Genomic DNA, 18,944 nt, shown 5'->3' with positions numbered 1-18,944 from the left:
ATACTAGAATATCTCTTCTTGAGTTTTTTTTTTTTAATTTTTTTTTATACAAAGCAAAAATTATACTACGATCTGATGTCAGTCTAAATGTAAAAGAGGACAGGCACCAGGCTGAGTGCCTGGGCTGGCTTAGACAGCAGAGCACGTGACTCTCAATCTCAGGGTCATGAGTTCAAGCCCCACATTGGGCATGGAGCCTACCAAATAAATAAATAAAAGTAGGTATATATGTACATATAGAGAGAACATACTTAGGACAAGTATAAATAAGAAAGGTAAGTGGATAAAAAGGGAAGATTTCTATATTTTGTTCTAAAGTATAAAATAACTATATTAGTAAACAACATTATGATAAGTTATATAAAGTAATACCTAAGGTTACCACTAAAAAGAAAAGGCTATATAATGAGATACACTCAAAAGTAGTCTAGATAATCAAACTGGAATTCTAAAGAGTGATCAAGTAACCCATAGGAGGCAAGAAAACAACAACAACAAAAAAGGATAGGAAAAATAAAATGGCAGATTTAAACCCTAACATACCAATAATTATATTAAATATAAATGACCTAAATATACAAATTAAAAGGAGAATGGCACAGTAGATTAAAAAATATGACCCAATTATATGCTGTCTAAAAGAAACTCCAAGTATTATGAGATAGGCAAGTTAAAAGTTAAGGATAAGGAAGTTTTTCTTATAAATATTAATCAAATACTAATAAAAAAAAAAGAGCAAGGCATTCTATTTCCAAAAGAGGACATGAGGATATCTATTAACCCACCCCCATCAAACAACCATAACTGAAAACTATTAATTTAAAATAACTTTCTTAAGTTTCTGGAAATTGTTCTAAGTGCATACAGCAAATAAGACATTTTCCAATGTAATAAAAAAATTGGCTAGACTCTGTCCCCAGTTCTTAGGAGGTAGCCTCTAAACCCTTGGAATTTCTTTTGTTATTCATGGGGGACCCCTTGGACCACATCAGAGTTTATGCTAACAAAATGATTCAAGATGGGTGATGGCCATGTCAGAAAAACCAACTATGTGATTAGATGGTTAGAGCTTTGAATCAAATTATATCAGCCCAATTTCTGAGAAAGGAGAGAGCTGGAGACTGGTATCAACTTCCTGGCCAATGAATGATTCAATCAGTTATGCCTATAAAATGAAACCTCATAAAAATTCTGGGCAATCTGAAAACTTGAGTGAGCCCCCCTGGCTGCCAATACTCTGTGCATATTACACATGATGCGTAAGGAAGGATGATGTACCCTGACTTCATGAGAAAGGGACTGGTAGCTTTGTGTTTAGGAGCCTCCCATATCTCACCCTATACATATCTTGGCTGGTTCTGATTTATATCCATTCTGCTATAAAAATATCATAATCTTAAGTATAGAACTTTCCTGGATTCTGTAAATCATTCTAGTGAATTATCAAATTTAAAGGGCCATGAAAAGCCGTGAATTTATAAATAGTTGGTCAGAAGTGAGAGTGGTCCTAGAAACCATCCAATAGCTGCTGGTATCTGAAGGGAGGTCAGTCTTGTAGAGACCATGGGACACTTAGCGTAACTCCAGGTTCTGCATCAGAAGTCATTATACTAAGTCACTGATCAAGAAAATCTATCAAATCTTGGTAAAAACAAGAATCTGTGGCATTTGAGTCATGACCCATTTCCTCCCCCATACACAGCTAAGAAGATGGTGGTGGGGGCTCTCTTGCTCCTAAGAAAAGGAATATGCATTTTATCAGGAAGGGCAGACTACCAGAATATTTCATTTCCCCTAGCTGTAAGCTGAAAAAGCTAAATTCCTCACATACATACACACATGAAACTGGGCAATCCCTTCTTCCATCCAGCCCCCGCTCATCCAGTGAAGGCTCTACAAAAGCACAGCAGGCTGAAAAAAACATGGGAACTGACATCCCTCCCTCAGCTTGCTCAGAGGAGCGAGATTCATGTCAGGAAAGGCAAGCTAAGGGCAACAGAGTCTACCTCCCCTGCCCAACACTCTGGTCATAAAGCAGGGGTATCACTCTCAGATAAGTGACAACTTATCTGTGACAACTCCCCATTCTCACTCCAGAGCACTGACTCAAGAAATTATGCCCAGGACGTGAGGTAGTCTATAACAAAGCTGTAGAGCTCTCTCAAATGAAATTACTCTATTTGAAATGGATTATGGGAAAGTTTAAGCCTACGAGCACTCTTGAAAACACTGGAGATTTTGGTGGTTAGCAATCCACAGGAGTCTGCTAACCATGAAAGCAGCAGGAAGCTATACTGTAAACCTGTCAGTTTCCCAGAAAGAACCAGGGAAAGAGACAGACATGAAGAGTGCTCTTGGGGTCAAAACCTGAAATACTGGCCTCAAAAAATATTCTGAAAAGGGATCCAAATGTAATTGGATCAGACTTGCAGCAATTTACATCCCAAGAAAACAACAGGGCTATCTGCCAGCAATTAGTGGAATCCAGCAGCTGAGTGTTAAATCAACAAAGGCAGAAAGCTTAACAGAGATCAGACAGAGAGTAAAATAGAGCCCTACTAAATCTACTGTCATCCCATTTGACCACATACATGCTAAAGACTCCTTCCTCTGAGAGAGGTGACATCAGAGGCTTCATACTGCAAGAGAAAAAAACTCACAAAAATAGTTCAGCTTTTCACCTAAGAATAAGATCAAGACAAGGATCCCCATTTTGATACATCTATTCAATAAATATTAGAAGTTCTAACCAGAGCAATTAGGCAAGAAAAAGAAATAGAAAGCATTCAAACTGTAAATAAAGAAGTAAAATTACATCTGGTCACAGATTTTATGATCTTACCTGCATAAAACATGAGAGATTCCACAAACTGTTAGAACTTATACATAAACACAGCAAAACAGCAGGACATGAAGTCAACACACAAAAATCAGTTTGGATTTCTATACACAAACAAGCTATCTGAAAAGGATATTAGGAAAACAATCCACTTATAATAGCAGAAAAAATACAATATTTAGATTATTCATAATTGTGAATTATTAAATTTAATATTATTAAAATGCCCATACTGCCAAAACCATCTATAGATTTGATACAATCCTTATCTAAATACCACTGGCTCTTTTTACAAGAAAAAAACCTTAAAATTCATATGGAACTATAAGATAGGCAAATCAATCTTGAGAAAGAAGAACCAAGCTAAGGACACCACACTTCCTGATTCTGAAACATTACAAAGCTAAAGTAATCAAAACTCTGGGGACTGGCATAAAAATGGATATATAGACCAATAGAACAGAACAGAAAGTCCAGAAATAAATTCTCATATATTTGGTCAAGTAATCTTTCACAATGGTGTCAAGAATACCCAATGAGGAAAACACAACACATTCAACAAATGGTGTTGGGCAAACTGGATATCCAGAACCAAAGGAATGATACTGGACCCTTACTTTACACCATACACACACACACACACACACAAAATCAACTCAAAGTGGATTAAAGATTTAAACATAAAATCCAGGCAATGATTTCTTAAATATGATACCAAAGCACAGGCAAAAAATGCAAAAATAGACCCAAGTGGGACTATTTAAAACTGAAAATCTTCTGTACAGAGAAGGAAACCATCAACAGAGTGAAAAGGCAACTTATGGGATGGGAGAAAATATTTGCAAACCATGTATCTTATAAGGGGGTAAATACTCAAAATATATAAAGAACTCCTACAACTCAACAACAAAAAGACTAATAATCTGGTTTAAAAATATGCAGGGGAAGGATTTGAACAGATATTTCTCCAAAGAAGACATACGAATGGCCAACAGGTATATTAAAAGATGCCTGACATCTCCAATGATCAAAGAAATGCAAATCAAAATGTTAATGAGGCATCACCTCACCCCTAGTAGGATGGCCATTACATAAAAGAAAAAAAAAGAAATATTAATGAGGATGTGAAGAAATCTGAACCCTTGTATGCAATTAGTAGGAATGTAAAATAGGGCACCCATAATGGAAAAAAGTATGGAGATAACTCAAAAAATTATAAAAAGAACTACCACATGAAACAGCAACCCCACAACTGGGTATTTATCCAAAAGAACCGAAAACAAGATCTGAAAGAGAATTTGCATTCTCATGTTCACTGCCGCTTTATTCACAACAGCAAAAAGTAGAAATAATCTAATCTCTATCAGTGAATTAATGGATAAAGAAGAATGGTGTATACATACAGCAGAATATTATTTAGCCATAGAAAGAAGGAAATCCTGTATGTAATAACACGCATGAACCTTGAGAACATTATACTAAGTGACATAAGCCAGACAGAGAAAGACAAATATTACATGATCCCACATACATATGGTATCTAAAGTAGTCACACTCACAGAGAACAGAAAGTAGAATGGTCACTGCCAAGGACTGGGAAGAAGGAAAAATGGGGAGTTGCTGTTCAATGAGTACAAAACTTCAGTCATGCACAGTGAAAAAGTTCTAGAGATTTGCTATACAACATTGTGCTTACAGTTAACAATACTAAAAAGTTCATTAAAAATCTGTTGAAAAGGCAGATCTCATGGATAACATGCTTTTAGCCACAATTAAAAAATACATAAAATTTAATTTAAAAATAATAAATAGGAGGTGGGTGGGGGGATGGGGTAACTGGGTGACAGGCATTAGGGAGGGCACATGATGTGATGAGTGCTGGGTATTATATGCAATTGATGAATAAATGAACTGTATATCTGAAACTAATGATACACTGTATGTTAAGTAATTGAATTTAAATGAGAAAAAATTAGTAAATGTCCCATATACTAATAATAAACAAGTGGAATTTGAAATTAAAAACATAATACATCAAAAACTATAACATACTATATAGTTGCTAACTGAATAAAAAAAATACCACGTATATTAGCACCCCAAAAATAACATTCTTAGGTATAAATCTAACAAAACATGTACAACCTCTCTATGAAGAAAGCTATAAAACCCTGAAGAAAAAAAATCAAAGAGAACTAAATAAATGGAGAGATAGTCCATGTTCATGGATAGGAAGACTCAATATTGTCAGTATGTCAGTTCTTTCCAACTTGACCAATAAATTCAATGCTATCACAATCAAAATCCCAACAAGTTATTAATGAATACTGACAAACTGATTCTAAAGTTTATATGGAGAGGCAAAAGCCCCCAAAATAGCCAATACAATATTGAACATGAAGAACAAAGTTGGAGGACTGATGTTACTCAATTTCAAGACTCACTAGAGAGCTATAGTAATCAAGACAATGTGGTATCAGTGAAAGAACAAACAGATTAAAGAAACAAAAGAGAGAGCCCAGAAATAAACCCCCATAAGTATAGCCAATTCATTTTTGACAAAGGAACAAAGGCAGTACAGTGGAGCAAAGACAGTCTCTTCAACTGACAGATGGTGTTAGAACTGGATATCCATACACACAAAAATTAATTAGACACAGACTTTACACCTTTCACAAAATCAGTAGACCCAAATGTAAAATGAAAAACTTCCAGAAGATAATACAGAAGAAAATCGAGATGACCTTGAGTATGGTAATGCCTTTGTCATTATACACTAAAACAAGATCCATGAAAAAACAATTGATAAGCCAGACTTCGTTAAAATTAAAAACTTCTGCCCCCCCCCAGAAAAAAAGACAACAGTAAAAAAAATTATAAGGCAAGTCACAGACTGGGAAAAAGTATTTGCAAAATACACATTTGATGAAGGACTTTTATCCAAAATATACAAAGAACTCTAAAAACTCAACAATAACCCAATTAACAAACAGGTCATGATCCCAGCGTCCGGGGATCAAGTCCCGCGTCGGGCTCCTTGCTCGGCAGGGAGCCTGCTTCTCCCTCTGCCTCTGCCTGCCATTCTGTCTGCCTGTGCTTGCTCTCTCGCCCTCTCTCTCTGATAAATAAATAAAATCTTAAAAAAAAAAAATAGGCCAAAGACCTTAAGAGACACCTCACCAAAGAAGATACACAGATTGGGGGAAAAAAAAACAAACAAACAAAAAACAGAATATATTCACATGGCAAATAACCATATAAAAAGATGCTCCATATTATAGGAAATATAAATAAAAATAAAAAATGAAATACCACTACCTACCTAGTAGAATGGCCAAAATCCAGAATACTGACACCACTGCTAAATACTGATGTGGACATGGAGTTACAGGAGTTCCCACTCCTTGGTGGTGGGAATGCAAAATGGTACAGCCACTCCAGAAGACAGTACTCCTACCACACAATCCAGCAATTGTGCTTCTTGGTATTCAAGGGAGTTAAAAATTATGTCTACACGAAAACCTGCATACAAATGTTCACAGCAGCTTTACCATTAATTGGAAAAATGTGGAAGCAACCAAGATGTCCCTCAGTAGGTGACTGGATAAATCGTGATACATCCAGACAATGGAATACTATTCAGCACTAAAAAGAAATGACCTACCAAGTCATGAAAAGACGTGGAAGAATCTTAAATGCTTATTGCTATGTGAAAGAAGCCAATCTTTTTTTTTTTTTTAAGATTTTACTTATTTATTTGAGAGAGAGCATGAGAAGGGAGAAGGTCAGATGGAGAAGCGGACTCCCCATGGAGCTGGGAGCCTGATGCAGGACTCAATCCCAGGACTCCAGGATCATGACCTAAGCAAAAGGCAGCCGCTTAACCAACTGAGTCACCCAGGTGCCCAAAAGAAGCCAATCTTAAAAGAATATGTATCTATGACTCTGACTGCATGATACTCTGGAAAAGCAAAAACTACAGACGATTAAAAGATTGGTAGCTTGGGGTAGAGAGGAAGAGATGAACAGGCAAAGCACAGAGGACTTTTAGGGCAGTGAAAATATTCTGTATGATATTGTAATGATGGATATATACCATTAGACATCTGTCCAAACCTGTAAAATGTACAACACCATGAGTGAAGCCTACGGTAAACTATGGGCTTTGAGTGACTATGATGTATTGATGGAGGTTCATCCTTCGTGACAAATGAACCATTCTGGTGAGTGACAGGGAAAATGGGGAAGGCTGTGCATGTGTGGGGATGGAGGATATACAGGAACTTTCTGTACCCTCCTCGCAATTTTGTTGTAAAATCTAAATCTGCTTTAAAAAAATCTTTTGAAAAAAAAAAGAAAATTTAAAAATAGTCTAACATTTTGTATTAGCACAAAGAGTAACAAAGACAAGACAATAGCATGGTGGTAAATGTACTAGACTGAAGCCTGCCTATCTGAGTTTGAATTGCAGCAGCAGATAGCCTCTTTACCTTGCTCTCTTGATCTGTAAAATGAATTAGACTAAAGGAACTTGAAAATCTCTTTCAGCTCTAAAAGCCTATGAATCATCTTAACACAAACCAGAAAGCTTGGAATAAAACAATACACTTGAATAACATCACCCAAAAAGCCTGTTGAGTGTTTTTTAAAATGGACTATTACTGAAGTTTTTTAAGTCTTAAGAAAAATCATGTAATGCAGATGGCTGTTCCATTGTTAAAATAAACATTTCACATGCTTTCTCAGCCATTTTAGTGTTTTTACATGATCCACCCAAATATCAAACTGGTATCTGAAACAATAGTTTGGACATTTTCCATGTTATGAAACATCCTAAATGTTCTTTAAAAAAGATTCTGGTACGTGATATATAAAACATTCTTTCAAGAAAATGCATACTTAATTTTAGTGGAAGTTCTTAGAAAAAGCTTTATTCAGTATTTCTTTATTAGCAAGTGATATATATGGAAATAAACATGTTGTATAGTGGCAAAGGTGGACCTTGGAATCAGAAGATACAAGTTTAAGTCTTTACTACCTCTATCTAACTTACTATCCCTCAAGCAAACTAATATATCACCCAAGCCTCAATTATCCAGTTTGTAAAATGAGAGGTTGGACATTCTCCAAACTTTTCACACTTCAGACTGCTTGTATTCTTTTTCTTCTACGCATACCATAGCTCAAGGATCTGCCTTTAAGACAGATTGTATTTATTTAGGGTAATATTTAGGATAATAAATCATCTTCTGGTTTTTTCTACCAAAGAATGCCAATCTGAGATTCAGAACAACTTGAGATAGAAATTCCGAGATACATTTCTAATTCAAAGCAATAAATCTACTATGAAAGAATGCAATATTTCTATTAGGTTATTGAAATACCAATAACGACACCTATTTTTATATTGATGGAGAGCAACACCAAGCTGAGAAGCACAGTTCTAAATGGTAACTAAGACAACCAATACAGTGGGGGAAAAGTAAAACCACCATATTCTTTTCATTTGTTCAAATGAAATTACGATGTCAGGTACTATGCTCTCATGATTTATTTTTAAATCAAAACAATTGGGTTTTCTTCCCTAGACTGCACTTATTTTTTTAAGTCTTCCCTCCTTTTCCCTTGGGGAGGGGTGGTTAACCATGTTTATCTTTTAGATTGATTAGCTTTCCAAGAAGCAGTTTCAACTTTAAAAAATGTTATTGCGGGACGCCTGGGTGGCTCAGTTGGTTGAGCCGCTGCCTTCGGCTCAGGTCATGATCCCAGCGTCCTGGGATCGAGTCCCGCATCGGGCTCCTTGCTCTGCAGGGAGCCTGCTTCTCCCTCTGCCTCTGCCTGCCACTCTGTCTGCCTGTGCTTGCTCTCTCGCCCTCTCTCTCTGATACATAAATAAATAAAATCTAAAAAATGTTATTGCAATCACCAATAATACCAAAAAGAGTACCATGCAGTCAAGAGACACTTTCTGAATAAATGAAAGAATAAATGCCACATCTGTTGTATGCAGAAGTTTTAGGGAGACTATCACCACTGCCTTCCTGAATCTTAAACCTAACAGCCCTCAAGCATACAGTTGCCTCTTCCTTCCTTGTTTTTAGTCGATGTTTTTTTTTTTTTTTTAAGATTTTATTTATTTATTTGACAGACAGAGATCACAAGCAGGCAGAGGGGCAGGCAGAAAGAGAGGAAGGGAAGCAGGCCCCCTGCCGAGCAGAGAGCCCGATGCGGGTCTCGATCCCAGGACCCTGGGATCATGACCTGAGCTGAAGGCAGAGGCTTAACCCACTGAGCCTACCAGGCACCCCTTTAGTCAATGTTTTGACTACTCTTACTCCTTTTACTTCTCATGTCAAGGGAATTTTTATCTTTCCAATTACATGTACTCCATGTAGTATGTGCTGAAAGATCATGGATCAAGCACTTCTCTGTTCATATTTGTTTTAAATAAATGGAGTTTTAAATTGATTCATGTTAAAACACAATAATGATATAATGATTAAAATCGGTGCATGGACAGTCAAATGAAGAGAACAGAAAGTCCGAACAAAACCAAATACAGAATCTTAGTATATGATAACGGTAAAGTATCAACGCCATGGGGATTAAAATCGAAGCCATACTTGCAGTATAAATCCCAGATGGACCACAGATTTAAAGACAAAAAAAAGAAACTTATTATAAAAGTTCCAAAAGATAATGTAGGAGAATTTTTTTATAATTTCACAGTGGGGAAGGCATTATTAACTATGTTAAGATTACAAGTTCTATATGGACTATAAAAGAAAGACCATGCAAATATACTAAAAAGAATACCAAACTTTAAAAGAAGATTTCACCATAAACAAAGAGAACTTGAAAAATATTGGCAAGTCCCACATGAAAAAGTGCTCCATATCACTCGGCATCAGGGAAATACAAATCAAAACCACAATGAGATATCACCTCACACCAGTCAGAATGGCTAAAATCAACAAATCAGGAAATGACAGATGCTGGCGAGGATGCGGAGAAAGGGGAACCCTCCCCTACACTGTTGGTGGGAATGCAAGCTGGTGCAACCACTCTGGAAAACAGCACGGAGGTTCCTCAAAATGTTGAAAATAGAACTGCCCTATGACCCAGCAATTGCACTACTGGGAATTTACCCTAAAGATACAAACGTAGTGATCCAAAGGGGCACGTGCACCCGAATGTTTATAGCAGCAATGTCCACAATAGCCAAACTATGGAAAGAACCTAGATGTCCATCAACAGATGAATGGATAAAGAAGATGTGGTATATATACACAATGGAATACTATGCAGCCATCAAAAGAAACGAAATCTTGCCATTTGCGACAACATGGATGGAACTAGAGCGTATCATGCTTAGCGAAATAAGTCAAGAGGAGAAAGACAACTATCATATGATCTCCCTGATATGAGGAAGTGGTGATGCAACATGGGGGCTTAAGTGGGTAGGAGAAGAATCCATGAAACAAGATGGGATAGGGAGGGAAACAAACCATAAGTGACTCTTAATCTCACGAAACAAACTGTGGGTTGCTGGGGGGAGGGGTGTTGGGAGAAGGGGGGTAGGGTTATGGACATTGGGGAGGGTATGTGCTTTTGGGTAAATTGGAAGGGGAGGTGAACCATGAGAGACTATGGACTCTGAAAAACAATCTGAGGGGTTTGAAGTGGCGGGTGGGTGGGAGGTTGGGGTACTAGGTGGTGGGTATTATAGAGGGCACAGCTTGCATGGAGCACTGGGTGTGGTGAAAAAATAATGAATACTGTTTTTCTGAAAATAAATAAATTGGAAAAAAAAGAAATGTAAAAAAAAAATATTGGCAAGTCCTATTATAAAGGCACATACACACACACTCTGTAATCAAATTAGAAAGAAGACCAACATCTAACTTTAAAATGAGCACTAGTTATGACACCACTAACATAAAAAGTATTGAAATGGCTCATAAACATACAAAAATATAATTAATCTCATTAATTTCATTCACAATAGGAGAAATGCAAAATAAAACTATACTGAATACCATATTTCAACTATCAGATTGGCACAGATCCAGGAGTTTGACAGCACATTGTGTTTCTAAAGCTGGGGGGAAACAGGAAATCTCATATAATGCTGGTAGGAATGTAAATTGTTAAATCTCTACTGAGTATAGCCTGGCTACATCTATCAAAATGTATACGTTTTCATATTCTTTGACTTAGTAATTCCACTTGTAGGAATTTACTTAACAAATACACTAACACACACGTAAAATGATATATGTATGAGGTTTTACACAACAGGATAATTTATAATAGAAAAATAACATAAACCATCTAAATGCCCATCAGTTAGGAACTAGTTAAATAATTTTAAAAAGTCCTATGCATATCAATATGAAAGGCTCTTCAGGACATATTGTTAAGTGAAAAGAGAAAATTGTACAACTGTGTGTCTGGAATGCTGGGGGATATAATAATACATACTTGAATTTGCTTGTATATGTATAGGAAGATTCTGGAACAGTACAAAAGAAACCAAACATAAGTTAACTTGCTTGGGAGACAGGGTAAAAATTGTGTGAATGAGAACAAAAGTGGGGAAGACTTTTTACTTTTTTGGCATTATTTATTTTTATCCATTGTAAAAAAACTAAAAAGAAAAATAAGATTAATGATATAATTGAATTGGAACTAAACTTCAACTAAATTCATCATTGAAAATGAAATCAAAGGTAAAAGATTTTTTAAATGTCTATTTCTAAAGTGTGGAGAAGTAGATACTTTGAAGGGCACTCAGGATCTCCCATTACAAAACAACTGGTGTTTTTATAAATCTGAATGTACATATGCCCTATAATATATAAATTCCACTGGCAGATGTGATCCCTCAAACTCTTAGACATGTGCACCAGGAGAAAGATTTAAAAATGTTCATAGTTTTACTGTTAATAATAATAAAATCCTGAAAATAACTCAAATTTGGATCAATAATCACATAATGGATGAAACACAATAATGTAACAAATTAATCTTAAATTACAATAAGTGGGAGAATAAAGCTTAGAAAGAATACCATCTTTCTAAAGTTTAAAAAAAAAAGCAAACTAAACAAATACTGTTAAGGACTCATACTTATTCGGTGAAACTATGGAATACAGGATAAAGGACTACATATAAAATGCAGATGAACTGGTCACCTCTGTCGTGGAGAGGCATGGGAGGCCAAGGGATATGAAAGAGGAAAATGTGGAGGTAAGGATATCTGTAATATTCTTATTCTTAAATTGAGTGGTGGGTTCACAAATGTTTATTATATTATCAACTTTATAACTTAAATGTGTTAAATGCTTTATGTGTTAAGTTGTGTTTTTTCTTTAAAGATAATAATACACAAGTTTAACATTTCTTGGCAAACTGTAATACACCACACTGGATTTATAAAACTCCATCTTTCTAGATAAGCTGATAAATAAGTAATTATAAGCATTAACCTGATTTCCTCCTTCTGCTTATTGTAGAAAAAACAGAAAAAATCAGTTAAGTGGGTATATTAGTACTTCAACTTTCAATCTCTGGGAAACTTTCACCTATGTGGCATTATAAGCTCTCTTCCAGTTATGAAAATGATAGCTTTAGACACCTTTTGATCCCCATAGAGTTCCGAGAAGAGCATATATTTCAGATTTCCAGAACAAATATCTAAAATTAAAATTTCATTCATCACTTTAGAAAACTATACGTTTTCTCTTCTTTAAAAAAAAAAAAAAAAAAGTCAGAGAGGTACCTGGATTGAATCAGTTAAGTGTCCGACTCAATTTCAGCTCAGGTCATCAGAGTCATAAGATCAAGCCCGGGGTTGGGCTCCATGCCGGTGACAGTCTGCTTGAGATTCTCTCTCCCTGCCCTTGCCCCTCCCCACCACTCTCTCTCTCTTTCTCTCTCTTTATAAATAAATAAATAAATATTAAAATTAGAAATAAAAGCCATAATAGCTTCCTGAAGTGGATTTCAGTATATAGGTAACTACTGCCCTAGCTCTTTAATACATACTCCATGTTTAAATTCAACACATTGAACAATTCAGGCCAACGTTTGTGACTCCTTTTGTCTTGTTTTTAAAGATTCATTATTCGGGTGGGGGGCAGAGAGGGAGAGAGAGAATTCTCAAACAGACTGCCCGCTATACACAGAGCCTGACATAGGGCTTGATCCCAGGACCCCAAGATCATGACCTGAGCTGAAGTCAAATACTTAACCAACTGAGCCAGCTAAGCACCCCATGAGTGGTTTGGGTTTTTTTTGTTGTTGTTGTTGTTGTTTGTTGTTGTTATTTTTAAAGATTTCATTTATTCACTTGAGAGAAAGAGAGCAAAAGCAGGGGGCGAGGCAGACAGAGAAGAAGTAGACTCCCTGATGAGCTGGGAGTCCCAACATGGGGCTTATTCCCAGGACCTGGAGATCATGACCTGAGCTGAAGGCAGATACCCAATCATCTGAGCCACCCAGGCGCCCCAGCCCTCTGAGTATTTTAAATATACTTTTTTGGGGTGTCTGGGTGGCTCAGTGGGTTAAAGCCTCTGCCTTCAGCTCAGGTCATGATCCCAGGGTCGTAGGATCGAGCCCCACATCGGGCTCTCTGCGCAGCAGGGAGCCTGCTTAGCCCTCTCTCTCTCTGTCTGCCTCTCTGCCTGCTAATGATCTCTGTCTGTCAAATAAATAAATAAAAACATTTTTTAAATAAATAAATAAATATACTTTTCGGGGGCGGTGCCTGGGTGGTGGTTCAGTCAGTTAAGCAGCTGCTGCCAGCTCAGGTCATGATACCCATGTCCTGGGAGAGTCCCACATCAGGCTCCTCACTCAGAGGGAGCCTGCTTCTTCCTCTACAAGAGAAGTAGCTTGTGCTCTTTCTCTCTCTCTCTCTCTCTAACAAATAAATAAATAAAATCTTTAAAATATATATACATATTTTAAATTTATTTTTATTAGCCTATTTGTGTCCTTTGTGTTTATTTATTCTGTTGCTATATATGCTGCAATTTACACTCTTTATCATTTGCCTTTTTATTTTCTTACGCTGCTTCATGAATTCACTTTTAGTTTTTTTTTCAATTTATTTATTTTCAGAAAAACAGTATTATTTTTTCACCACACCCAGTGCTCCATGCAAGCCGTGCCCTCTATGTACTTATATCCATCTCTTTTTTTCTTCAAGCTTTCATCCTTTGCTTTTACACTTAAAAAAAAAAACTCATACTGCAATCAATAAAAGCATCTTTATGACTATTCATATGGCAGCCTTTCTTAAAAACCATGTATCTGACACTTTTTGTCTAAAAATTGAGTCAAATCAGTTTTTAAATTCATGAAAATTTAAATTCAATCTTTCCTAAGAATATTTCAGAAAAATATACTATGTTAATCTAATTAAAGACTTTCATTCTAGTTTCAGATTCTTTTCCATAAATGAATGTGCCTTTAACTACAAACTCAACTTGTATGGCTGTAACAGAAGCAAGCTTAATGCTGCTTCTCTTCTCCCTAGAGTCAATGGGCAAGACAAAAGAATCCCAGCCCAAGTAATAAAAAGGCTTCTCATCACTTAGCCAAGCCCAACATAGCCACCCATGGAAAAGAGGGAGACAGTCTTTCTGGAACATTTGAATCTGTCTTCCCTTGCTCAGGAGAGGACCAGCACTTCCCCCTGCAGTCTCACCAAGTACAAGAGCACAGGCAATGAGCATGTGTCGGTCTTGCTGCCAGCTGCCAGTTCAACCGGCCTATATTCACGGGATAGGACTTCGTTCAGAAAACTAGCCAGGGCGCAAACAACCTAACAGTCTTTTAGAAGTAGATAGCTAAGTCAGCTACACGCTTAGATTTCCAATGTAGGATTTATGTCTAAATAAATAATTAACATGATCACTTTGTTTAATATTTAAATCCAACTAACTTAATTGTCTCATTACAAAGTGGTTTTGTTACGCGAGGCACAAAAGTAAATTGTTCGGGGACACTCCCAAAACACTTAAAGAATCTATTAGTGTGTTTTCTTAAATTAAAAGTACAACCCTCACACACACCCGTACGAAAAAGTAGAGGTTCTAAATACGTACACAGCATATGGGAAGCAAGCCTACAATTTATCTTAAGTCATGTCACTGGGATAGTCTGGCTTCCTGGCTTCAGGATGTTTAAGTTTAACAATATAAGAATATGACAGAAAGTGACAAAAATTTTGGCAAGTCAACTATGATACTGAAAAGGTCAATAAGAATTCTATCCCATCCCAAAAGTATTTGTCCTGGGTCATCTCTAATGAACCCAGAAGAGCCAGCATATTTCACAGAGGCTAAATAAAACTTTTTAAAAGGTTAACGGAAAAATATTTATGTGAAAAATGCCTTCAAATAATCTTTTAGTGGGTGGATTCAGCACATACCAGTGAATACCTTTGAGCTTAGTCCAATTTTGAATTAAGCTAGAGTTCACCTTTAAGAAACAATGAACCTGTTTTTCAGTAAAACCCTCTATTAATAAAAAACATGGAATGTGAATACAAAATAAAAGATATTATCAACTGAACGGTATCTAAATATTTTACAAAGTTTTCCATGAGCCGTCAGTAGATCTTTAAAATGCATGATCTTTTAAAAAACTTGTTAGTCATTCATCTGTAAAAATCTAGCTTTTTATGTGTATGCCAAGCATAAAATTGCCCCATGCTACATTTAACACAAACCTCATATCACAGTTATGTGTTCTCGCACTTCAACATGACTATGACAGTGATTTAAAGAGTAAAAACACATAGAACAGTCAGTCTACCTTTTGCTGCAATTCAGCAGAATGAAGAAAGCCTGAGAAGCATTCAAAAATTAGGTCCATATTTTAAATCTGCAGGCAATCAAGCCAGGAGTCAGGCTATGCAATCACAATCACTTGCAAAACCATTTAAACCATTTTTTTTAGTTGTAATTGTTAGCAGTTTCTTATAACTGTAATCTTTAAAAAAATGTCTTGCACTTCAAAAATTAAATGCACATGTACATTAACTTTTTTTGTCTACTTAGAGTTAGGTGCTAGCTATGCCAGGTTAAAATTTTTTTTCTCCTTTCCAATTCTGCATTCTCTGCATTTAATTTTTGTACACTATGGTTCCAAGTTAATTTCACAATATTTATCCAAACAATGGTTAGCTAACTATAATTTATAAAGTAATATAGAGTTTAATAAAGAAAATAATACAGAGAGTCACTTTATGATAACATTCTACTTTTTACAAAGTAGTATGTTACCTTTGCAGATGTTATTCAAGAATGGTTAATCATTTTACAAATGTTAGATTATTAAAGATACTCAGCATTATAAACTGGTATGCATAACTCTTTTTTTTTTTTTAAGATTTTATTTATTTGTCAGAGAGAGTGAGCACAGGCAGACAGAATGGCAGGCAGAGGCAGAGGGAGAAGCGAGCTCTCTGCCGAGCAAGGAGCCCAATATGGGACTCGATCCCAGGATGCTGGGATCATGACCTGAGCCGAAGGCAGCCAACTGAGCCACCCAGGCGTCCCTGGTATGCATAACTCTTAACAGAGCTCATTGAATCAGAAGACATGAAACAAGCTGCTCAAGGTTAGAAAATATGCCAGCGTGGCAGCCAACAGGGACAACTTTGAATTCTTGTCTTCCCCCACATGCGCCATCCCAAAAGATGCCTACTCTCATCTTTGCCTGCAAAACTCTAAACACAGGTATTCTTCATCAGACAGAAACTAGTTAGGGCAGAATTTCAAACTTAAGGAATTAAGTAAAAAGAATTTAACATTAATGTTACCATAATACACAAATTTAATTTTCAGCTAATGGATTCATCACTTGAATGATCAATTGCTAAGAAACAAATGTTTTGCTAATGTTTTATTTAAGTAGCTAGGAGTTGGCTCCAGAGGACACTGGAGAGCTGCTAGAGAGAACCAGCCATCAGGGAGTAAAACAGTTACATTTCAGAGCAGGGCTGCCGTCATCCTCTGTGATAACCTGAGGCAGAGACCACGCAGTGTTCAGACGGAAGAACCCAGGCTTTGGCTTTGTCACCTCTCACAGTCTGGAAGGGCTGAGGGATCATATCTTTCTTTCAAATTCTCAACTTGAACTACTGGAAACTGAAGGAAGTTCTAAAGTGTTAACAGTTTAGTTAAGTTTCAAGCTGGCTCCGAATAGCTTTATCCCTTCTAACATTATGTCTAAAGCAAATCTTTCATGCATTCTTACAAATTTCTGATCACTGAAACTCACTGGCCTCTTTGTATTATCTCTTCCCCAACTAACAAATAAGCTCCAAAATCCTTTAGCAAGTTAAAAAAAAAAAAAATCAAAGCTAAGAGGCAAAATATCATTGTTAAATGATAGAGTTTGGGGGCACCTGGGTGGCTCACTGGGTTAAAGCCTCTACCTTCGGCTCAGGTCATGATCCCAGGGACCTGGTATGGTATGGTATGGAACCCTGCATCGGGCTCTCTGCTCAGCAGGGAGTCTGCTTCCTTCTCTCTCTGCCTGCCTCTCTGCCTACTTGTGATCTCTGTCTGTCTAATAAATAAATAAAATCTTTTTTTAAAAAATGATAAGAGTTTGTAGGTTATTTATACTGTGATTTCATGCTAAAACTATCTGACTTCTATATTCAAAAGCATAAAGTTTATATTCTTTGAAAAAATATCTAATGCCAAAAGTAACTACTAAAATATAAACTACATATACATTGGTCACCTGGTGCATTAAAAAACATCTGACAGACTAAAAGTGTAAGAAATGGGGGCACCCCAGTGGCATAGTCAGTTGAGAATCCAACTTTGGGTTTCAGCTCAGGTCTGATCTCAAGCCTATGAGATGGAGCCCCATGTCAGGCTCTAGGCTCAGTAGGGAGTCTGCTTGAAATTCTCTCTCCCCTTCCCCGTCTACCCTGCTCCCTCTGCCTAAATAAATAAATCTTTAAAAAAAAAATCAAAAAGTGTAAAAATGGAATTTTTGATAAGACTACATAGAATTATGTAATTTTTATTTAAAAAGGGAGGGAAAAGGCATGAAAGAAAATCAACATTCATTATGTAGTTACTAGGAAACAGGTACCGTGCCAAGTATTTTACAAAAAACTAAAATCAATTTAATGTTTCTTATATTCCCCTACCAAGTAATTATAAACTGATATACTCAAATATCAAAGGAATTAAGCACAAACTCTCTGAGAATCCTGCCCTGATTCTATTTTTTTTCCTTTGGGCTATACGCTAAACCTATCACATTCATCATTCTTAGATATATATAGACCAAAGGCTCAGAATCCTTTATTTAAATTATTCCCAGAAAGTAACTCATGAATACCATGACCTCACTGAAATATTCTTTTCAAGAAGCTAGTTTTGATGATCCAAGAATGCAATTCTCATAAGCACACTTTGATTAAAGTTTGTTACTGATTTCATTTTACATCAAGAGATAAGATGTTAATATCAAAGAACACTCTTCATTACAATCATTTACATAATTAAGCTTAGTCAGTTTCTACAGGTTACAAGGAAGAGAAACAGAGTTAGACATGAGATAAATTTGGCTTCACTGAAGACTTCATTTCAGAGGGTCTTCACTGGCTGGGTATTTGTTTTACTGATGTATAGTAAAATGGTGACGTCAGGGAAAACAGATGCTTTTTGGGAGAGGTGGGAGGAAGTTAAAGAAAGATGCTTGTGCTTCCAATGCATAACAGTTTGATCATGTACCTCTGAGAAAAGAAATAAACTGAAGGGATTTTCAAGTGTCTGATAACACTATATTTGGAATAAAATTTCTCACATTTATCATATTTCAATTAGCGACTTAAATAAAACAGTAAACATTCTAACAAATCAGCACAATGTGAAAATGCTTATTACTGTGTTAAATGAAAACAACACAGTACAAGATAATTATATAAAAATATGTGTGTACATAAAAAGAACTGAAATGGGATACAGTTGATTTTATTTTTTTAATTTAATTACTTAACACATAGTGCATTATTAGTTTCAGAGGTAGAGTTTAGTGATTCATTCAGTCTTATATACTAACC

At 36.2% G+C, this 18,944-nt stretch overlaps 1 protein-coding gene across 9 annotated transcripts in view; it reads right to left on the bottom strand.

Annotated features, from left to right (window-relative positions):
* The window catches only part of STAU2 (staufen double-stranded RNA binding protein 2), a 330,383-nt gene that overhangs the window by 146,435 nt on the left and 165,004 nt on the right, over nucleotides 1-18,944 (bottom strand). The gene's annotated exons all lie outside the window — the stretch shown is intronic.

Source organism: Neovison vison, chromosome 4, assembly GCF_020171115.1.
Source record: "Neovison vison isolate M4711 chromosome 4, ASM_NN_V1, whole genome shotgun sequence".
NCBI classification, from domain to species: Eukaryota; Metazoa; Chordata; class Mammalia; order Carnivora; family Mustelidae; genus Neogale; species Neogale vison.
The sequence above is the reverse complement of the archived record's forward strand: the minus strand, read 5'-3'. Positions and strand labels throughout refer to the sequence as shown.